This window comes from Chiloscyllium punctatum, chromosome 49, assembly GCF_047496795.1.
Source record: "Chiloscyllium punctatum isolate Juve2018m chromosome 49, sChiPun1.3, whole genome shotgun sequence".
Classification (NCBI taxonomy): domain Eukaryota; kingdom Metazoa; phylum Chordata; class Chondrichthyes; order Orectolobiformes; family Hemiscylliidae; genus Chiloscyllium; species Chiloscyllium punctatum.
Window position 1 is genome coordinate 29,788,556 of NC_092787.1, and position 24,457 is coordinate 29,813,012.

Here is a 24,457-nt window from a genome sequence, read left to right on the forward strand (position 1 = left end):
GAAAGTGAAAATTCCCGAACAATTCCACCCTAACATTCTTATGGATAACAGATATCCTGACAAATTTGCTTCTCAATTTCCTGTTGACTATTGGGGGACCTATAATACAATCCCAACGAGGTGATCATTCCTTTCTTATTTCTCAGTTCCACCCAAATAACTTTACTGGACGTATTCCCAGGAATATCCTCCCTAATTACAGCTGTTATGTTATCACTAACAAAAAAAAAACACCACTTCTCCTCCTCTCTTGCTCTCCTTTCTATTCTTCCTGTGCTGGAATATTAGAATTAGGTTCCCTATAGTGCGGAAATAGGCCCTTCAGCCCAACAAATCCACACCGACCCTCCGAAGAGTAACCCACCCAGACCCATTCCCCTTCCCTATATTTACCCCTGATTAACGCACCTAGCCTACACATCCCTGACCACAATGGGCAATGTAGCATGGCCAATTCACCTAACCTGCACATCTTTGGACTGTGGGAGGTAGCTGGAGCACCCGGAGGAAACCCACACAGACACAGGAAGAATGTGCAAACTCCATACAGACAGTCACCTGAGATTGGAATTGAACCCGAGTCCCTGGCACTATGAGGCAGCAGTGCTAACCACTGAGCCACTGTGCCACCCTTAAGGTACAAGTCCTGCCCTTCCCTGAACCATTCTTCTGTAATCGCTATGATGTCCCAGTCCCATGTTCCCACCTTTGCCCTGGGTTCATCTGCCTTACCTGCCAGGCCTCTTGCATTGAAATAAATGCATTTCAATTCATCAATCTTACCCCATTCTCTGCCTTGCTGTTACCTGCCTTGACTATTTGACTTGCTCCTCTTCTTCCAGTGTGCCAGCCTCAGACTTATCTCTATTTTCATTAATCTCTTTCGGTCCCCTCCCCTTCAACTTCCATTACTAGTACCAGAAACCTGGCTGTCAGTGCTACATTATAGAACATCGAACAATACAGCGCAGAACAGGCTCGTTGGCCCTCGATGTTGCACCAACCTGTGAACTATTCTCAGCTTGCCCCCCCCCCCACACTATCCCATCATCATCCATGTGCTTATCCAGGACTGTTTAAATGCCCCTAATGTGGCTGAGTTAACTGCATTGGTAGGTAGGGCATTCCACGCCCTTACCACTCTCTGAATTAAGAACCTGCCTCTAACATCTGTCTTAAATCTGTCACCCCTCAATTTGCAGCTATGCCCCCTCATACAAGCTGACATCATCATCCTAGGAAAAAGACTTTCACTGTCTACCCTATCTAATCCTCTGATCATCTTTTTTGTGTCTATCAAATCCCCTCTTAGCCTTCTTCTCTCCAATGAGAACAGACCCAAATCCCTCAGCCTTTCCTCATAAGACCTTCCCTCCAAACCAGGCAACATCCTGGTAAATCTCCTCTGTACCTTTTCCAATGCTTCCACATCATTCCTGTAATGGAGCAACCAGAACTGTCCACAATATTCCAAGTGTGGCCGCAACAGTGTTTTGTATAGTTGCAGCATGATATTGCAGCTCTAGAACTCAATCCCTCTACAAATGAAACCTAACACACCGTATGCCTTCTTAACAACACTATCCACCTGGGTGGCAACTTTCAGGGATCGATATACATGGACACCAAGATCCCTCTGCACGTCCACACTACCAAGAATCTTTCCATTGACCCAGTACTCTGCCTTCCTGTTATTCTTCCAAAAGTGCATCACCTCACATTTAGCTGCATTGAACTCCATTTGCCACCTCTCAGCCCAATTGTGCAGTTTATCCAAGTCCCCCTGCAACCTATAACATTCTTCCAAACTGTCCACTACTCCACTGACGTTAGTGTCATCTGCAAATTTACTAATCCATCCACCTATGCTGAGTCTATGTCATTTATAAAAATTACAAGCATCAATGGTCCCAAAACAGATCCTTGTGGCACACCACTAGTCATCGGACTCCAGGCTGAATATTTTCCATCAACCACCACTCGCTGCCTTCTTATAGAAAGCCAGTTTCTAATCCAAACTGCTAAATCACCCTCAATGCTATGCCTCTGCATTTTCTCCAATACAGTCCCCTGAGAGTGCATCACTTTCTACATTTTCCAAAGCAACATACTTGTTTGAGATAGGGATAGCCACAGGAGACTCCTGCACTACCTGCCTACCTCTCCAATGTTTACTGGTGATAACCCATCTACCCAAATGTATCTGCAGTTCTTCTGGATTCCTGAAACTGCCATCCATCACACTGCCCCCACCCCCCCACCCCCCCCGGTTCCTGTAAATTCCTCATTACCTCTGTCACTCCAACTGATCCAAGTGATTCAATAGGATTCGTAATCAAACATACTTCCTGCAGACATAATCATCAGGAACATCAAAACTCTCCCTAATCCCCCCATATCCGATAGGCAGAGTACATCACTCTACTAAAGGCCATCTCTGCATATTAATCTCATCAGATCAAGAACAATATCTGCACTGTTCAATAATTATTAGAAAATTTAATTTTCTTTTTAATTCATTTGGGATTTTAATGGAGCTGGGCCAGCATTAATTGCCCTTGAGAAGCTCCAATCCAGTCGGTGTTGGTGCATCCATGGTGTGGTTGGGAGGGAGTCACAACAGTGCATTTTGGTGTCAGTATTGCAGGGAGTAAGTACAGTATTCCTGCTGATGGATGGACTGTTAAACAAGGTGCCTGTTTTCTCCTCTATCACAGCTGTATTCATCCAGGTAACGGAGGATCTTCTATCATAGGCCCTGCCTGGTGCCAGGCAGATAATGGATAGACTTTGAAGAGCTTTAGGAGGGGAGTTACTCATCACAGAATTACCAGCACCTGACATGCTCTATTTAAATGGCTGGTCCAGTTGCATTTCTGGTCAGTAGTTACACACAGGATATTTATAGTTGGATATTGATTATACCACTGATAACAGAACATAGAACATAACTGCACAATACAGGCCCTTTGGCCCTCAATGTTGTGCCAGTCTTTTATCCTACTTTAAGATCAAACTAACCTACATACCCTACATTTTACTATCATTTGCCTATCCAAGAGTCGCTCTAATGTCCCTAATGTCTCTGACTCTACTCATTGCTGGCAGTGCATTCCATGCACCCACCATTCTCTGTACAAAGAACCCACCTCTGACATCTCCCCAAACATTCCTCCAATCACCCTAAAATTATGCCTCCTCATGATAGACATCACCCATGCACCCACCACTTTATCTATTCCTCTCATCTTCTTGTACACCTTGATCAAGTCACCTCTCATTCCTTCTTCGCTCCAACTCTTCAACCTTTCTTCATAACACATGCCCTCCAGTCCAGGCAGCATCCTGGTAAATCTCCTCTGCACCCTCTCTAAACCTTCCACATCTTTCCTAAGATGAGGCAACCAGAACTGAACAAAATATTCCAAGTGTGGTCTAACCAGGGCTCTATAGAGCTGCAGCATAACCTCGCGGCTCTTAAACTCAATCCCCCTGCTAATGAAAGCCAACACACCATACACCTTCTTAACAACCCTATCAACTTGGGTGGCAACTTTGAGGGATTTATGCATATGGACTCCAAGATCCCTCTATTCCTCCCCACTGCGAACAATCCTGTCTTTAATCCTATAATCTGCATTCAAATTCTCCCTTCCAAAATGAAGCACTTCACACTTTTCCAGGTTGAACACCATCTGCCACTTCTCAGCCCAGTTCTGCATCCTGTCAATGTCCCATTGCAACCTGCAACAGTCCTCCACCCTATCCACAACTCCACCAACCTTCATGTCATCAGCAAACTTACTAACTCACCCTTCCACGTCCTCATCCAAGTAATTTATAAAAATCACAAAGAGCAGAGGTTCCAGAACAGATCCCTGTGCAAGGTTTGTAGCTCAGGTTGAGGTTTAGGGTGTAGGTTTGCTCGCTGAGCTGTAGGTTTGATATCCAGACGTTTCATTACCTGGCGAGGTAACATCATCAGTGGTGACCTCCAAGTGAAGCGAAGCTGTTGTCTCCTGCTTTCTATTTATATGTTTGTCCTGGATGGGGTTCCTGGGGCTTGTGGTGATGTCATTTCCTGTTTGTTTTCTGAGGGGTTGATCGATGGTATCTAGATCTATGTGTTTGTTTATGGCATTGTGGTTGGAGTGCCAGGCCTCTAGGAATGCTCTGGCATGTCTTTGCTTAGCCTGTCCCAGGATAGATGTGTTGTCCCAATTGAATTGGTGGTTTTTTCATCCATGTGTAGGGCTACGAGGGAGAGAGGGTCGTGTCTTTTTGTGGCTAGCTGGTGTTCATGTATCCTGGTGGCTAACTTTCTTCCTGTTTATCCTACGTAGTGTTTGTGGCAGTCCTTGCATGGAACTTTGTAGATGACGTTGGTTTTGTCCATGGGTTGTACTGGGTCTTTTTAAGTTTGTTAGTTTTTGTTTGAGAGTGTTGGTGGGTTTGTGTGCTACTAGGATTCCGAGTAGGATTCTGAAAATGACAGCCAGACTACTAAGACCCCTCGGAATCCTAGTAGCACACAAACCCACCAACACTCTCAAACAAAAACTAACAAACTTAAAAGACCCAGTACAACCCATGGAGAAAACCAACATCATCTACAAAATTCCATGCAAGGACTGCCACAAACACTATGTAGGACAAACAGGAAGAAAGTTAGCCACCAGGATACATGAACACCAGCTAGCCACAAAAAGACACGACCCTCTCTCCCTCGTAGCCCTACACATGGATGAAAAAAAACCCACCAATTCGACTGGGACAACACATCTATCCTGGGACAGGCTAAGCAAAGACACGCCAGAGAATTCCTAGAGGGCTGGCACTCCAACCACAACGCCATAAACAAACACACAGATCTAGATACCATCTATCAACCCCTCAGAAAACGAACAGGAAATGACATCACCACAAACCCCAGGAACCCCATCCAGGAGAAAGATATAAATAGAAAGCAGGAGACAACAGCTTCGCTAAACTTGGAGGTTGCCACTGATGATGGTACCTAGCCAGGTAATGAAATGTCTGGATATCAAACCTATAGCTCAGCGAGAAAAGCTACACCCTACAGATCTCTGTGGAACGCCACTGGTCACCGAGTTCCAGGCTGAATACTTTCCATCCACTACCACCCTCTGTCTTCTACGGGCCAGCCAATTCTGTATCTAGACTGCCAAATGTCCCCGTATCCCATGCCTCCTTACTTTCTGAATGAGCCTGCCATGGGGAACCCTATCAAACGCCTTGTTAAAATCCACGTACACCACATCCGCTGCTCTAACTTCAATGTGTTTTGTCATATCCTCAAAGAATTCAGTAAAGTTGTGAGGTATGACCTGCCCCTTACAAAGCCAGTTCTACACCAACATTTTTTTCTATCTGCGACATCTCCTGCACGCTTTTCTAAAGTATTGCTTCTTGTGATATATCGCAAAGAACCCAATACTGAGCAGAATGCCTTCTAATCCAATCCTGTTGTGCCTTGCCATTGCATCCCTTTTGCATCTAGCTTGCCACTTTCCTTCAATCCCAAAACTTTTACTTTTGGACTAGTTTGCCATTTACACTTTATCAACAGCCTCGATAAAATCCAGGTGGCTGTACCATTCCCACTCCTCTCATCAATTCCCCCTAATGACACATTCAAATTCAAATCAAGTTAGACACAAACCTTCCCTGAATAATTCCACATTGACCATGCTTGTATCAATGTGCCAGTTTAAACATTGATTTATATAAACCCTCAGATATTTTCCCAATATATTTCCTAACAGAAAGGTTACTGAACTGTAGTTATCCATATTATCCCTTTTAGTAACAGCACATTACCAATACCACATCTACAGCCAATGATATAAGCAGCATGTATTAAACAAGACTAAACAATTCCACAATTGACAGGTCAGATCTGTGCTCTACAGTGTTGCACATCCAGTTAAAAATGGCAGAGGACATTTAAGTAGTTTACAAATGGTGAGGAGGGAGGTTGTACAAATATCCCCATCCTCAACAATTGAGCAGCTCATCACATCAATGGAAAAGACTAAGCACAAGAATTTACATCCATCTTCAGCGCCAAGGATAATCCATCCCTGTCCCATTGAGATCCCAACATCACAGATACCGGCCTTCAGCTAGATTCACTCCACACGATATCACCAAATGGATAAAGACATCAGATACAGAAAAGGTCCTGCCATCATTTCCAACATTAGTACTGTTATGGGCACCAGAACTAGCTACACCCCTAACCAACCATTTCAGTATAATTACAATGCTGGCTTCTGCCCAGCAGCATGGAGGGTTGCCCAGATGTGTACTGTGCACATAAAGCAGGACAAGACAAACCCAATCAATGACCACTCCAGTCTACTCTCAATCAGTTGTCGACAGTGCTTTGAACCAATACCTACAAAGGACTTACTTGCTCATTAGCCCTGGCATAACCAAACTCAGGGTGAATCAGCATTTGACCTCACTAGAGCTTCAGTCCAAAGCTGAACGTGTGTGGAGAAGAGAGTAAAAAGGCAGCATTTGACCAACTACAGCGACATGAAGTCTTGCAAAATGTGAGTCACAACACAAGGTGGTCATAGTTGTTGAAGATCAATCGCCTCATGCCCCCACCATCACTGCAACAGTTCCTCAGGATAGTATCCTAGCCTCAATCATCTTCAGCTACTTCAGTGACCTTCCCTCCATAAGTTGATAAATGTTGGTGCTTGCTGATAATTGCACAATGTTCAGCATCATTCGCAAACTGAAGCAGTCAGTGTCTGTATGCAGCAGGGTATGGATGACATTAAGGCTTAGGCTGACAAGTTTGTGTCACACAAGCATCAAGCTCAAACATGATGTCTCTTCATGTTCAGAATCCACCATTTTCAACATTTCAGAACAGCCTTTACAAACAAGAACCAAAGGCTTGGAACTCTGCAGTAACTCATGATCGGTCTCCCTGAAGCTTGACCACTATTGGTAAGGAGGTTGATGGAATAAAGAAACCCACATGATTGGTACCAAATCCATCAATGACAGTGGCAGCTGTGTACAACTAAGTGGCTTGCTAGACCATTTCAGAGGGCAGCTAAGAGTCAACCACATTGCTGTGGGCCTGGAGTCACATGTAGGTCAGACTTGGCTTCCCTGAAGGACATTAGAAAGACAAATAATTTCATGGACATCAGTTGATTCTTAATTCCAGACCTTTATTTTAATGAATTCAAACTCCGCTATCTACTGTAGCAGGATTCAAACTTAGACACCAGATCATCAGGTGAGTTTCTGGCTTAATACAACTCGACCATAGCCATTCCCTTATTAACTATGAGATGTAATGCAGCAACTCACCAAGTCTCCTCTACAGCACAATCCAAACCAGTGGCCTCTGCCACCTTGGAGGACTGGGTCAGCAGATAATGCAAGTTCCTTTCTGAGGCACTCACAATTTAGACTTCAAACTGTACCACCATTCATTCCTTCATTTTCACTGGGCCAAAATACAATTCCATAACAACACTGTGGGTGTCTCTACAGGGAATGGACTACAATGGTTCAAGAAGTCAACTCATTGTGACTTTCTCAAGGATAATTTGAGATGGTCAATAAATGCTAGCCTAGCCAATGACACCAACATTCTATGAACACATTTTTTAAAAAACCTATACTTAGGATTTGTCTTCCAACTAGCAATAGCTGTCATGTTGAATCGTCACCCCTCTGCAAGAATTTATTTTGCAAACTTCCAGTTCATTGTAATTCTGAAGTAATTCAGTTTTCAAATCATCTCCTTGACTTATCTTCCTTGGCCCATCAAATTGTCAGCTCCTGTCAAAATGTGATCTAAAAAGAATCCGAATATGCCAAAAATCAATATTCTTCTGCTGGTACAAATAAACAATAGGTAAAGCTTCCTTTCATGACTTAGTTCAAATCTTGAGAAATTAACTACATTGCTCCTTTTGCTGTACTCATGTCCTTTGGAATGATAATGTTCAAAGTTGGTCAGGCTAGGTTGTTAAGCCAACCTCAGTAATAGCAGACCCCCTGAACTGGACTTACAGTTGGTGCTGCTGACTGCACACTCAAACTGGGAGTTTCTGAAGATTCCCCAATGATTTTGGTCAATTATTGAATAAAGAGCTTATTCCTTTTGAATGACCCAAAACTGTCTGAATTTTAAATAATTTAAATTTTGTAATGCTAACTTTCTGTAAATCAATTCTAATGATTCCCAGTTTTTGACAAATTTGACTGACTTTGTAATCAGCCAACTTATTTGCAAACAAAATATTCTTTAAAAATAAGGCAACTAGTCAGAATTGGCACTAATTTTGTTAACTACCTTAATAAACAAATCATTGCCAATTTAATCAAATCTCCATCCACCAAGTGGTACCTCATACAAACTTAAAATAGGTAAATGACTAAACAGTGTTACAACGAATGTAATCTGATCTTTCACTGAAATCAGCTCAATATTGTATAAATGACAAACACACAAATACAGATTACAAGTCATGTATCCATTGTGTAAAACGTGTTTGATTTTGATGGTGGCTGTGCAGAACCCAAAGTAAAAGAAAACATAAATTTAAACCTGATGAAATATTAAATATTTTCTTATCAACTGAAACAATGATATTTTAAACAGCAAACAAATTTTATTGACTAGCAACATTTCACAAACTTTTCTACGTGTATCTGAAATTATACTGGGATACTGTATAAGCAAACTTTAAGAGACTTCAGAATTTCATTCCCTTCACTCTAAGCTTTAAATTCTTGCAGAAACCTTGCCAATATTGTGCACAAAGTATGTAAATAAAGAAGCCCACTTATTTCATTTGTTTTTCCTTTCTTACTTTTGAAAGAACAAAGTATTTTCACAAAGTATGCAAACTTCTGCCAAACACAGCCAACTAAGTGCTTGTTTGTGCCATCTTTAAGAAACAACATACTTTTATAGTCCACATGATAATGATACTTCCACAAGTACCAAGTTTTAGGATTTTGACCCAGTGACAAAGAAGAAAGAGTGGCATATGTCCAAGTCAGAATGAACCATGATTTAGAGTCGAACTTGCAGGTTCCCATGCACCTGATGGTACAGTCCACAAATGCAGTAATGGAGGGGCAAATGTTTCCATTGACAATGGGTTGTTTCATGCAGCATTGAGTTTGAAGCGTTTTTGGAGGAGGTCAGAGAGTTATGATCACTATCACCAAAATGCTCTCCCACCGAGAAATCTGACACCTGGCATGGTTCGTTGCCAAGCACCAAATCCCATATGGCCTTCCCTCTAGTCAGCCAATCTACATATTGAGTCAGAAACCCTTCCTGGACACACTGGACAAAAACTGCTTCATCTCAATTATTTGAACTAAGGAGTTTCCAATCAATATTAGGGAAGTTAAAGTCACCCATAACAACAACCTTGATACTTCTGCACCTTTCCAAATCTGCCTCCCAATCTGCTCCTCCGTGTCTCTGCTGCTATTGGGAGGCCTGTAGAAAACTCTCAATAAAGTGACTGCTCCTTTCCTGTTTCTGGCTTCCACCCATACTGACTCTGTAGACAAACCGTCCCCGACAACCTTTCTTTCTGTAGCTGTGATACGATCCCTGATTAGCAATGCCACTGCCCCACCTCTTTCACCTCCCCTGGCCATTCCTTTTAAAACATCTAAACCCTGGTACATCCAACAACTATTCCTGCCCCTATGATATCCAAGTCTCCATAACGGCCACAACCTCATAGTTCCAAGTACTGATTCTGGATTAGTGGTGCTGGAAGAGCACAGGAGTTCAGGCAGCATCCAAGTAGCTTCGAAATCGACATTTCGGGCAAAAGCTCTTCATCAGGAATAAAGGCAGTGAGCCTGAAGCGTGGAGAGATAAGCTAGAGGAGGGTGGGGGTGGGGAGAAAGTAGCATAGAGTTTGAAGAGTTTTAGGGCAGAGGAAATGACCTGGGAGTTGCAGTGGGAGAGGGACTCCCTCCATGCTCTAAGTTCAACACTCTTCTTCCTGATACCTTTTGCATTAAAATAGACACACTTCAAGACCAACTAACAACTCAAGTCACAGATAATACAAGATAACACAGCATTTAAGAAGCAGCTTGTTAAGTACTTAAGATGCCAGGGCATAGTAGGGTATAGATCTCGAGGTAAGTGGGATTAATGTAGTTTGTTGCTTTTTGTCTAGCACAGACATGTTGGGCTGAAGGGCCTGTTTGTATGCTGTGTGGCTGTATGACCCTAATCTGCAGATACAGAAAATAGCACACTGCTTGATAAACAGTGCTCTAGGATACCTTAATACCTATGTTTTATAGTTTTGAAAATTAATCAGAAGTGTTAGAGGGTCTGAATTGTGAATCTAGGGAGAAACTATTCCCGTGTGTCCACCACGTCCTATCAGGCTGTTTCCCACACCCCAGCTGTGTCCCCCCCCCCAGACTGTGCCCCCTTCTCCCCCACCACGCCCAGACCCTGCACCCATCCCCCACACCCTGATAATTCCCGTGGGCAGGGCCCTCTGCTCTCAGTTTAAACTTGACCCAGTTATCACAGAGGCTGGGGTGCAGCTGATCAGACAAGCGGTGGGAAAGGGCCGAAGGGATGGAGCGAATGGCCTCAGCCTTGAGGGAGAATGGAAAAACCCCTTACATTGAACACAGAGCTGGTGAGTGTCAGCAGTAACTTGTCCCCCAGGGAGACAGAATGGCGGTGGGTGATCAGGGACAGAGACAGTCACTCAGCCCCGTGACTCTGCCCATGCTACTGTCATCAAAACGAGAAGTCAAAAAGCAGGCAGCGGATCAAGGAAAGGCAGAGTTCAAACAGGGGACACCAGTGACTCAGAACATCAGGATCAGTGTCCATAACAAGCAGCGCACACCCTCAGAAAACTCAGCACCTCGACCAGATCCTCCAGAACGTGACTCGTCCATCTCCCCAATCCCCCCCCAGCCACAACCTCAACCAACCCACCCCATGTAAATCCACAACCCAACATGCTACAGTTTCATTAACCCTCACACAATTCAAAGAAACACACCCATTACTCTCTCAAAGCATGGTCTCTCTGAAATGAAGCTAGCTCACCAAACAGCTACCATAGGCATACAGATTAGATTAGATTAGATTACTTACAGTGTGGAAACAGGCCCTTCGGCCCAACATGTCCACACCGCCCCGCCGAAGCGCAACCCACCCATACCCCTACATTTACCCCTTACCTAACACTACGGGCAATTTAGCATGGCCAATTCACCTGACCTGCACATCTTTGGACTGTGGGAGGAAACCGGAGCACCCGGAGGAAACCCACACAGACACGGGGAGAATGTGCAAACTCCACACAGAGAGTCGCCTGAGGCGGGAATTGAACCCAGGTCTCTGGCGCTGTGAGGCAGCAGTGCTAACCACTGTGCCACCGTGCCACAGCTCTGACTTCAACTCAAATATCAGAGAAGGAAATGCAGAAGAAATTGAAGAATATGATCCATGAAACTGTAGGACAATATAACACTGGGGTACAGTACTGTCGGGCACAGGTCTGTCAGTGTATAATACTGGGGTAATCACTGATGGGGACAGTGACTGAATATTATTGGTTCCTGTGGACAATGAGAGACCTTGGAGTGTAGGTTCATAGTTCCTTGAAAGTGGAGTAGCAGGTAGATAGGATAGTGAAGGCGGCATTTGGTACGCTTTCCTTTATTGGTCAGAGTATTGAGTCCAGGAGTTGGAAGGTCACGTTACGGCTGTACAGGACATTTAGGCCACTTTTGGAATATTGTGTGCAATTCTGGTCTCCTTTCTATTGGAAGAATGTTAAAAGATTTACAAGGATGTTGCCAGGGTTGGAGATTTGAGCTATAGTGAGAGGTTGAACAGGCTGGGGCTGTTTTCCCTGGAGTGTCGGAGGCTGAGGGGTGACCTTATAGAGGTTTGTCAAATCATGAGGGGAATGGATAGGATAAATAGACAAAGTCTCTTCCCTGAGGTGGGGGAGTCCAGAATTAGAGGGCATAGGTTTAGGGTGAGAGGGGAAGGAGTTAAAAGGGACCTAAGGGGCAACTTTTTTTGCAGAGGGTGGTACGTGTATGGAATGACCTGTCAGAGAATGTGGTGGAGGCTGGTACAATTGCAACATTTAAAAGATATCTGGGTGGGTACCTGAATATGAGAGGTTTAGAGGGTGTTGGGCCAAATGCCAGCAAGTGGGACTAGTTTAATTTAGGATATTTGGTTGACATGGACAAGTTGGAGTGAAGGGTCTATTTCCATGTTGTACATGTCTGTGACTATGACTGTATGAGTTGGTCAAGATCAGGCTGGTGCAATCAACACATTTTATCAAGATCAAGTGTAATTATTTTCATGCTTCACTGTTACTTTGTATTCGCGCAGTAAACCATCTGTGTTAATGGAGAGATGTTCATGTGGGAACAGGAAGTGGTGACACTGGTTCCAGCCAGCAGTCTCCATCCCAAAACCACAGCAAAAACGCTGCAGTGACTTGGACAGATCAAATACTCACCATCCGCCCAAAAGGAGGGCCCTCAAAAACAAATAGGGATCTTCTCGAGCAGGGACAAAGTCCTGTAACTGTTGGAAAATTAGATGAACAAGAGAAAATGTAGACTTTCCTCAGCTGGTGTAACAGGGGTAGGGGCAGGGGACAGAGCAGACTGAATATTTACATTGATCTGCAGTTTTGGTCTGATATACAGTCGGTATGGATAGGGTAAATAGGCAAAGTCTTTTCCCTGGATTCGGGGAGTCCAGAACTAGAGGGCATGGGTTTAGGGTGAGGGGGGAAAGATATAAAAGAGACCAAAGGGGCAACTTTTTCACACAGAGGGTGCGACGTGTATGGAATGAGCTACCAGAGGATGTGGTGGCGGCTGGTACAATTGCAACATTTAAGAGGCATTTGGATGGGTATATAAATAGGAAGAGTTTGGAGGGATATGGGCCGGGTGCTGGCAGGTGGGACTAGATTGGGTTGGGATATCTGGTCGGCACGGACTGGTTTCCATGCTGTACATCTCTATGACTCTATGCTGTTAGGTTTGCTGAGAGTTCCCAGCAGTCATCATTCAGGACAAGACAGTGAGCCACACTTCCTTACATCTCACACACCCAATCCAACTCTCTTTCACATCCAGCTTTCAGCAGCAGATTCCTGAAGTGATTCAGGAATTGTTATCCAGCTGTGGGAGCTCTTCACCACGGAGTGGGACATTGAAAGAAAGGGCTTCATTTCATATGAACTTTTATTTAGACTGATCTTGATACACAGTTCACTCACAGGCAATCCTTCTCAATGACAGTGAGTATTGTACTGAGACTGAAAGAGGCAAGAAGATCCCACAAACACTTCCTCAACTTTATAGATGTCTCAGAGGTGAACGTCAATCTCAGGTGGAAGGGAATAATATCCGGGAAGCTCTTAAATCCACCCGAGAGGTTGGGCAGGGCAGTAGTGTGGAGCCAGGACCTTGGTATAGTTACAGATCTGAAACACAGCAGCTCCAACAGTGCCCGCTCCCCCAGCACTGACCCTCCGACAGTGCGGCACTCCCTCAGCGCCAACTCTCCGACAGTGCAGCACTTCCTCAGCACTGACCATCCGACAGTGCAGCACTTCCTCAGCACTGACCATCCGACAGTGCAGCACTTCCTCAGCACTGACCATCCGACAGTGTGGCACTCCCTCAGTGCCAACCCTCCAACAATGCGGCACTCCCTCTGAACTGCAATTGGAGTGTTACCCTGGATTTTTGGATCCGGATCTCTACTCTGTAAGTGTTTGATGTTGTCAGTGTACCAGTTGGAGACAATGCAGAATGTGGAATCACTGTGTGATAAGCAGTTGTTAACATTTGAAACACATTGTCTCAATGTATACATCCAGTTTGTTCAAAGTGATATGGCACTTTATGCAAATAACCTTTCATAATGAGGGGAGTGAGTTTGTCATTTAAATCTGGGTGTTCCTCATGTTGTCACTCAAATCTGGAGTTTTCAATGACACAAGGTAGATTATAAAAAGCAGTTTAGAATCAATGAACCATGGCTTTCTTTCCCCAATAGACCTTTACAAAGGTTCTGAAGAAAGGTAGGGATCAGAGGCAAAATCCTGCATATAACAAGACTTTAAGACATGGAAATCTGAATTTAAAACAGGAAACGTTGGAAATACTCAGCGGGTCAGACAGCATCTGTGGAGAGAGAACTAGTTAATATTGACTGAGGGTGAGAAGTTCAAACATTGACTCTCTTATGTTTCCACAGAAGCTGTCACCGATGTTGGTGCTCAGTGAGGAGACTGTGAATCAAAAGGTTACTGATTCAAGTCCCAACTCTGAGACTGAAGACAGACTCTCAATGTTGCTCTGAGGGGCTGCCAGAATGCGCTGTGTTTTGGGTAAGATGTTACACGGCCACTGCTCTGTCCTCATGTGCAAACTTGAGATCCCCATGGAGTGATTTTAAAGAAGGGCAAGGGAAGGTTTACATCATGACCTGACCAATATTTATCCCTCAGCCAACACCACTAAAAATGAGATTGTGATTATTATCACAGTGCTGATGTGCGATCTTGTGGTACACTGTTTGGCTGTGTTTCCTCCATTATAACAGAGACTAATTTTAAAAGACCATCATTGGCTGTAAAGTGGTTTGGCATATGCAAGCAAGCAAGGTGCTAAATAAATGCAAGTTAGTCTTTCTTCCAAACTGGCAGGAGAGGCAGTGTCTCTGATAAAGGGCTTATGCCCGAAACATCAATTTTCCTACTCCTCGGATGCTGCCTGACCTGCTGTGTTTTTCCAGCACCACACTAATCTAGACTCGAAAAGTTGAAGCAGTTCAGTCTCATCTAGAACTGGCTCTGTGCTTCCTCATCATGTTTTATTGGCTGGCCCAGGTCAGATATTGCTTGTTTAGACCATGACATTTAGGTCACCCAGAAATTGTAATCTTTGTATTTAAAAATGTTGAGTAACTAAACAGCCCAGAACTGTACCCGTCGTGTGAGCGTGTGAGGTAATGGTTGTGAGGGAGTTAATGTTGGAGGTTGCATTAGGTTCCACCCAATCTGATGCTGTCACACAGACCTGAGCAGAGAATCAGGGATTCTCGCGTGAGGTTCCAACGGGGTCAGATGTGTTATCTCAGCTCCTGATAGTCTTAGTCATCGTATCTAACTTGAATCTATTGCTGACAAGTATTAAACCACAACTTGCTGGTAAGACTCACCGATAACTCGGCATCACCCGCTGTTAACCAGCCAGACTGTCAGACCCTTTCTGGGGAGAAGTCTAGAACTAGAGGGCATAGGTTTAGGGTGAGAGGGGAAAGATATAAAAGTGGCCTAAGGGGCAACTTTTTCACACAGAGGGTGGTACGTGTATGGAATGAGCTGCCAGAGGAAGTGGTGGAGGCTGGTACAACTACAGCACTTAAAAAGGCATCTGGATGAGTACATGAATAGGAAGGGTGTAGAGGGATATGGGCCAATTGCTGACAAATGGAACTAGATTAAATTAGGATATCTGGTCGGCATGGACAAGATAGACCAAATGGTCTGTTTCCATGTCATACATCTCTATGACTATGAGTCAAATTGAAGATGCTTAAGAGGTTGGAATGTTGGTCTGAGCCCAGTGGCTCATGGGTAAACCAGACTGAACACAAATAAAGACGCAGAGAACAGTGCTCAAAACAATGGAGGGTAGAGTGTGGGAGATCAGTTAGGAGAGCATTGCAATGGTCAGAATGAAATGTCACAAAGCATATTTGAGTGTTCATCAGCAGAGGAACTCCAACAGGGATACAGATGGGCAACATTACAAACAAATTTAGTGATGGGAAGCTCAGAGTGAAATAGTATGCCAAGGTTGTATACTGTCTGGTTCATCATCAGACAGACACCAGAGAGAGGGGGGGCTGGGTGATCTGAGTAGAGAGTGCCATTTCCTCAGAAAGCAGCCTGTCAGTAGCAGAACAAGAGGAGTTCCCTGGTGCTAGGTTCAGTGCATGATGAACATTACAATCACACAGCAGCAGCAACACTCACTGGGAATGCTTATCCAAATGTTCATTACAACAGAAGGGAATATTTTAGTATTTAAACCCAGAGAGAGAGAGAGAGAGAGAGAGAGAGAGAGAGAGAGAGCGAGCACGCTGAAGGGGTCATGAGGCCATTGATAAGGTAAGGTTGGGTTTCATTAATCCCGTAAAAGCTTTTGTAAATTTACTACATGAATTTCATGTAGAATGAGGGAGAAAATCTGGGTCAACTAGGTAGCACCATGTGACATTAAGGCGTGGGCTGCAGATCTCAATGTAGATTTACTAAAAACAAGAGAAATCAGCAACTCTGACTTGTTTAGTGTTTCACACTCAATCCTTACATTTTTGCCCAACACAGCATTAATATCAACTGCTCATGCACTTTTCTGATTGTTCCATTAATACATTTCTTCCTTTCCTTCTCCCACACACACACTGACTCTCACTGGGGTACAGCTCCCACACACACTGACCCTCACTGGGGTACAGCTCCCACACACACTGACTCTCCCTGGGATATGGCTCCCACACACACTGACTCTCACTGGGGTACAGCTCCCACACACACTGACTCTCACTGGGGTACAGCTCCCACATACACTGACTCTCACTGGGGTACAGCTCCCACACACACTGACTCTCACTGGGGTACAGCTCCCACACACACTGACTCTCACTGGGGTACAGCTCCCACACACACTGACTCTCCCTGGGATATGGCTCCCACACACACTGACTCTCACTGGGGTACAGCTCCCACACACACTGACTCTCACTGGGGTACAGCTCCCACACACACTGACTCTCACTGGGGTACAGCTCCCACACACACTGACCCTCACTGGGGTACAGCTCCCACACACACTGACTCTCACTGGGGTACAGCTCCCACACACACTGACTCTCACTGGGGTACAGCTCCCACACACACTGACCCTCACTGGGGTACGGTCCCACACACACTGACCCTCACTGGGGTACAGTTCCCACACACACTGACCCTCACTGGGGTACAGCTCCCACACACACTGACTCTCACTGGGGTACAGTTCCCACACACACTGACCCTCACTGGGGTACAGTTCCCACACACACTGACCCTCACTGGGGTACAGTCCCACACACACTGACCCTCACTGTGCACAATGTCTTTGTCAAGTCCTCTTTTTTCCCACTGACCTTCACTGAATGATACTTTTGGAGTGTAATTGGATAGACCCACTGTCACTTTACGCTGAGTTGAAAATGAACAGTCATTATATTCAAAATCATTGGGAAACCAAAACAGCAGAGCAAAAAAATCAGCATCTTCCTGAAAGAGCTAAGTTTAGAACAGTGACCTCAAGGTCAGGACTGACCCACAAAAGGAAGCACCTTTTCCATATCCATCTTGCAGAGACCATTCAGGATCCCACTGACTTCAATCAAGTCACCCCTCACTCTTCTGAACTAACTGTTGTAAAAACAAGCCCAATCTGTCCATCTTAAAGACAACTTGTTCATTCCAAATATCAATTCACCTCTGAGCTGATATTTATGTCTGGTCTGTATAATCTGCCAAAGCAGCCAATGTGTGACCCACTACACCATGAGCTTTCATTTTCCACAATGACCTTTGACAGGGCACCTTGTCAAATGCCTTTTGGAAATCGAATTGCAGTGCATCTACAGACTCCCCCTTATCAACAGCACACTGCTCTCCAAACAACTCAAAGAAACAGTTAAACATAATTTCCCTTTGACAAAACGATGCTGACTCTGGCTGATTACCTTGAATTTTTCTGAGTGTGAAGCCATTATCTTCTTAATGAGTAAGACCTTCAAAGTTTGTGAGAAGATTTGTAGCTCGGGTGCTCGTTGTTGTGGTTCTGTTCGCTGAGCTGGGAATTTGTGTTGCAGACGTTTCGTCCCCTGTCTAGGTGACATCCTCAGGTGCTTGGGAGCCTCCTGTGAAGCGCTTCTGTGATGTTTCCTCCGGCATTTGTAGTGGTTTGAATCTGCCGCTTCCGGTTGTCAGTTCCAGCTGTCCGCTGCATTGGCCGGTATATTGGGTCCAGGTCGATGTGCTTATTGATTTGAATCTGTGAATGAGTGCCATGCCTCTAGGAATTTCCTGGCTGTTCTCTGTTTGGCTTGTCCTATAATAGTGTTGTCCCAGTCGAACTCATGTTGCTTGTCATCTGTGTGTGTGGATACTAAGGATAGCTGGTCGTGTCGTTTCGTGGCGAGTTGGTGTTCATGGATGCGGACCGTTAGCTGTCTTCCTGTTTGTCCTATGTAGTGTTTTGTGCAGTCCTTGCATGGGATTTTGTACACTACATTGGTTTTGCTCATGCTGGGTATTGGGTCCTTCATTCTGGTGAGTTGTTGGTTTGTGTGTTGTTATGAGTCCTAGTGGTCGCAGTAGTCTGGCTGTCAGTTTGGAAATGCTCTTTATGGTAGTGTGGCTTGTCTTATGGGTTGTGGCATGTCCTCGTTCCGTTGTCTTTCCCTTAGGCATCTGTTGATGAAATTGCGTGGGTATACGTTTTTGGCGGATGACAAGCAACATGAATTCGACTGGGACAGCACTACAATTATAGAACAAGCCAAACAGAGAACAGCCAGGGAATTCTTAGAGGCATGGCACTCATCCACAGATTAAATCAATAAGCACATCGACCTGGACCCAATATACCGACCACTGCAACGGACAGCTGGAACTGACAACCGGAAGCAGCAGATTCAAACCACTATAAATGCCGGAGGAAACATCACAGAAGCGCTTCACAGGAGGCTCCTAAGCACTGAGGATGTCACCTAGACAGGGGACAAAACATCTGCAACACAAATTCCCAGCTCGGCGAACAGAGCCACAACAATGAGTAAGACTTTCTCGGTGAAATATATCAAACTAACTGCCTATAGTTTCCCGTTTTCTGTCTTTTGAACAGAGAGGTTTCATTTGCTACTTTACAATCTGATGGGAATGTTTCCTGAATTGAGGGAATTTTGGAAAATTTATCTCCATGGTATCTACTACCTCATGAGCAATCTCTAAGGCCCAAGAATAAAATCCAAGTGGACCCAGAGAATTGTCAGCCAATAGCTCCATTGATTTGCTCAGTCCCACTCCTGTCCAGGTTGTAAGTTCACTCAGTGCCACTCTCTATCCCCCCCCTCCTGGTTTATAGCTATTTCTGGAATCATTTTTCTGTACTCTCGAGTGAAGACAGAGAAACATATTTGTTCATTTTATCCACCATCTCCCTATTATCTCCTAATAATTCCCTTTCTCACTCTGGAGAGGACCAATACTCACTTTATCTTCTTTGCAGGTACCTGCAGAAACTCTTGCTACCCATTTTTTAAAATTTCGAGCTAGCTCCTCTCGCACTCTAACACTTAACTCTTTCTCTGCCATTCTTTATATCCTGACCAGTCATCTGATCTACTAGACATTTTTCTACAATTAAATGCTTTTTCCTTCAAGTTGAAGCTTTCCTGAACTTCTTTGCTCAAGTCCTGATGATAGATTCTCCCTTTAGAAAATTTCTTTGTGGTAGGAATGTACTTACTCTGCATATTCTAAATTATTCCCTTATACTTCTGCCATTGTGTCTCAATTGATCAATCCCCAACCTGTAATGCCAGTTCCCTTTAGCTGGCTCAACTTTCGTGTCCACAATTAACCTTGAAACACCTGTCTTAGACCCACCCTTCTCCTTTCCAATAATATTCTCGTTACTGCTATGGAGCAGTGCCTTCTCTCAGAGGTCAGTAATTAATCCCATCACATTACACAATGCCAAGGATAATATCACCTGCTCAGAGAAAGTGAGGATTGCAGATGCTGGAGATCTCTGCAGTCAAGTGCTGGAAAAGCATGGCAGGTCAGACAGCATTCAAAGGAGCAGGAGAATCGACATTTCGGGCATGAGCCCTTCGTCAGGGCTAATATCACCTGCTCTTTGGTCAGTTCCAATATTTTTGCTTACATATTTTGTCCCACATTGTGGTTACTGTTAGGAAGCCTGTAAATTACTCCCACTAATGACTTCTTTCCCATCATATTCTTCATCCCCACCCAAACTGATCCACATCCTGTTCTCCTCAACCAAGGCCATCTGTAAAGATTGCACTAGACCTATCCTTGATTTAACAGTGTGACCCCTCCACTTTTTATCCTATTCTTCTTGAATGTCATATACTCCTCAATATTCAGGCCTCGATCCTTATCATTCCGCAACTGTCTCTCCAAAATGAGCATCAGATTGAATATATTTACTTCAATATGCAGTCAATTTATTCACCTAGACAGGGGACGAAACGTTTGCAAGACAAATTCCCAGCTCGGCGAACAGAACCACAACATCTTCTCTCTCTACCCCCACCTATCGTTTACTCCTTACTCCCTCCCCCACCCTATCCTCTACATATAAACCAACATTTTCCTAGCTACTGTTAGTTGAGAAAGGGTTACTTCACCCGAAACATCAATTATGATTCTCTGCACAGATGCCGCCAGACCTGCTGAGCTTTTCCAGCAATTTCACTTTTTGTTTATCAACAGAAGGACATGCATTTGTACTGCACTTTTAATGTCAGAAAACCTTCCAATGGCCTCATGATCTCAGACACCAAACCCGAACAAAATAGTGTACCAGAGGAGAATGGTGAGATAGAGTTAGGGAGAGATCTACAGAGCTCAGGACCCAGGTAGCTGAAGGGGTAGCCAGGACCCAGATAATGTTCTGAGGGGAGGCGATGGCCTACTGGTATTATCACTGGACTGTTGATCCAGAGACCCAGGTCATGTTCTGGGGGACCAGGTTCAAATCCCACCAATGGCAGATGGTGAGAATTGAATCCAACAGAAATCTGAAAGTAAGAGTCTCAAGGTGACCATGTTGGAAAAACTCATCTGGTTCACTAATGTCTTTCAGGGAGGGAGATGGCCATCCTTACCTGGTCTGGCCTACATGTGACTCCAGACCCACAGCAATGTGGATGACTCTCAACTGCCCTCTGGGCAATAAATGCTGGCCTGACCAGTGACATCCTCAACCTGTGAATGAATAAAAAAAAGGTAGCTGAAGGGGTGATCACCATTGGTGGAGCAATTAAAAATGTTGTGATGTTCACAACATCAGAATCATAGTGTGTTATGGGGATGGTGGAGGCAGAGGTAGCAAGAGTTGAGGACATTAAGAGGTCTAAATTACAAAAGAAACATTTTAAAATCCATTTGTTTCTTACCCAAGAGCCAGTGTAGGTCAGTGAGCACAAAGGAAGGGTTTGAATGGGATTTGGTGCATGTTGGACAAGATCACCCATTCACTTCCTTAGCTCAAAATGTGTTGCTGGAAAAGCGCAGCAGGTCAGGCAGCATCCAAGGAACAGGAGAATCGACGTTTCGGGCATGAGCCCTTCTTCAGGAATGCCGAAACGTCGATTCTCCTGTTCCTTGGATGCTGCCTGACCTGCTGCGCTTTTCCAGCAACACATTTTCAGTTCTGATCTCCAGCATCTGCAGTCCTCACTTTCTCCATTCACTTCCTTAGTCCATCTCTGTCAGCACAGAGAGAGACCGAGTGAGTGAGAGAGTGAGTGTGAGTGAGCATGAGAGTGAGTGAGGGCGTGAGTGAGAGACTGACAGGGACCAGGCTTTAACATTTACAATATTTATGATAAACGTCCAACAATGTAACCTATCCACTGCTGTCAATATCAACAGGCAGATAGACCTATACAATTCCTGATGAAGGGCTTTTCCCCGAAACGTCGATTTTCCTGCTCCTCAGATGCTGCCTGACCTGCTATGTTTTTCCAGCACCACTCTAATCTAAACTCTGGTTTCCAACATCTGCAGTCCTCACTTTTGCCTATACAATACATGTTAACACCAACAAATTAGAATCTAAACAAATGTGCCTGATTGACCCCAAGCTGTTAGGACCCTGTTTCCTTTGCATTGACCGGAGCACAGAGTAAAGTCAGACAGGGGAAAAATACATCTCATCTTGCCCAGCTCTCCGGGTTCTCACTGGGTAATCACAGAGGGACAGCTCCTTTTGGGAGAAGAGCAGGGATTTTCCTGTGTGATATAAAAAATAAATTTATGCTGCTGGTGCTAAAAATTAGAAATTAAAAACAAAACATTGCTGGAGATTCTGAGGTCAGGCAGCATCTGCAGGGAGAGGGCCGCTGTTAACATTACAAACTGAATGTAATTCTCAAATATTTTCTGTTTATAGATTTGCACAGTGTCAAAGAATCATACATTAAACAGCCGTTCGGCCCATCAAGTCAAAAATAAAATGTGACGTACATGTATTCCACTTTCCTGCACCTTGAGTATTAGGACACTGTCTGAGAGCAATAGTCAGTTCTAAAGTAACGACATCAAAAGTAATAGATTCAGTGGACACCATCTCACTGTTGTGACAGTGTCCATCTCCACACCTACCTGGTGTTAATGATGAAGGAGCAGCGCTATGAAAGCTAGTGCTTCCAAATAAACCCATTGGACTATAACCTGGTGTTAATGACAATCTCACCCACACAAACTGAACAGGGAGATTCACCCAGAGACACTGCTCACTCACAACCAGAAGCAATGTAAACACTTCAGCGGCATTTTCCAAACTCTTCAGGCCAAGTTCTCTGCAAACAAGTACTGTAGATACACTTTGAACTTTCTGAATGAGAGTCACACCAACTGGAAACATTAACTCTGTTTTGCTTTCCACAGATTCTGCCCGACCTGCCGAGTTTCTCCAGCAATTTCTGTTTTATTACAACCTGAAAGCTACCCTAAGCACCAAGACACGAATCTCAGGCAGCGAGTAACGGGTTAAAATCCACCAAGCTGCATGTCTGTATTTGAAAGGTGACATGATCTCTCTTTGCCATGAATGTGAAATCAGTGAAAGACGGAAGCCTCCTCCTCTCCTGAATCCAGCAGTTATTTTTACACCCATTACTGTGGCGACAGGGACACCAGTGAGCTGAATAAACAGCAAAAAGAGAAAAGTTACTGCAGCTCTCCCCCCTCCCCCGGCTCCGACTGCCAGCAGCTGGGAGTTAGGGGTTTTTTTTTGCCGAGCTCAGGCTTTTACTAAAGGTTCAGATTGAGCAATCAGGACAAACACAGAGAGTAAAAGAAACTTCGAGAACATTCAGTGCTGGCCGAGAGGACAAATACAGCACAGAAACACACACTTTCCCTGAAAGCAGTGAAGCCCAGAGAGAGCTCTGTGTCCCTGGGACCCCCACATCCCGAGACCTCCCTCAGACAGGGACCCTCATACCTCAGGGGGGGTCACATTCTCCGGAGAATGCCCGAGGACACACCGCTCCCTCTCCGCCAGCTCCTGGCTCCCGGTACCGGTGCCGGTGCCTGCTCCGAGCCTCCCTCCCGGGACTGAGCCGCCTCACCCTCTCACTCCAACCCTCCCTCACTGACTTCCCTCCTCCCGGGAGGAGGCGGAGAGACACTCGCCCTCTCGATGTGGTCGATCATTTACAACACGGGCAGCCCGAAACACTGAGAGCTCAACACACCCCCAAGCCTGGAACACCCCACCCTCACTCCCTCCCCAGAACAGAAACCACCCTTTACATCCCGGGAAAGAACCCATTCCTTAGCCCCTCAAATTCAAAAACCACCCCTTTAGGGCAGCTCAGTGGTTAGCACTGCTGCCTCACAGCACCAGGTTCGATTCCAGCCTCAGGTGACTCTCTGTGTGGAGTTTGCACATTCTCCCTGTGTCTGTGTGGGTTTCCTCCCACAGTCCAAAAATGTGCAGGTTAGGGTGAATTGGCCCTGCTAAATTGTCCCATAGTGTTAGGTTCATTAGTCAGGAGTAAATGTGTGGTAGGGGAATGTGTCTGGGTGGGCTACTCTTTGGAGGGTTGGTGTGGACTTGTTGGGCCAAATGGCCTGTTTCCACACTGTAGGGAATCTAATTTTACCTTACCAAAACAGAAACCAGCCCCTTCTACAAAAATCACCTCTTGCGCCTTGAATCACATGAAACATAGTGTGCTAAATAGAGCAGGTTTTGAACAAATCTAGTAACTGAAGACTGAGTATCTGTGAGGCGCTGTAAGCCATCAACAGCAGCAGAACTGTACTCCAGCACAATCTGTAACCTCATGGCCCGGCATATCCCCCACTCAACCATTAACCATCAGACCAGAGGATCAGCCCTGGTTCAATGGAGAGTGCAGGGGGTATGCCAGGAGCAGCACCAGGTAGACCTGAAGGTGAGGAGTCAATGTGGTGAAGCTACCAAACAGCATAAGCAGCAAGTGACAGACAGAGCTAAGTGATCCCACAACCAACAGATCAGATCTTAGCTCTGCAGT

General features: G+C 44.9%; 1 protein-coding gene across 5 annotated transcripts in view; it reads right to left on the reverse strand.

Annotated features, from left to right (window-relative positions):
* rxrab (retinoid x receptor, alpha b) overlaps positions 1-23,600 on the reverse strand; it is an 89,858-nt gene extending 66,258 nt beyond the window's left edge. For 2 of the 5 annotated variants that reach the window (XM_072566100.1, XM_072566097.1), the window contains exons 1-2: positions 23,398-23,597; positions 21,053-21,152 (exon numbers count right to left, since the gene is read on the reverse strand). The gene's annotated coding sequence lies outside the window, so the exon portion shown is untranslated. Of the gene's footprint in view, positions 1-21,052; positions 21,153-23,397 lie in introns of all 5 variants that reach the window. The other 3 variants (XM_072566101.1, XM_072566098.1, XM_072566107.1) reach the window with 2 other exon arrangements.
* Positions 23,601-24,457: the final 857 nt, after the last annotated feature.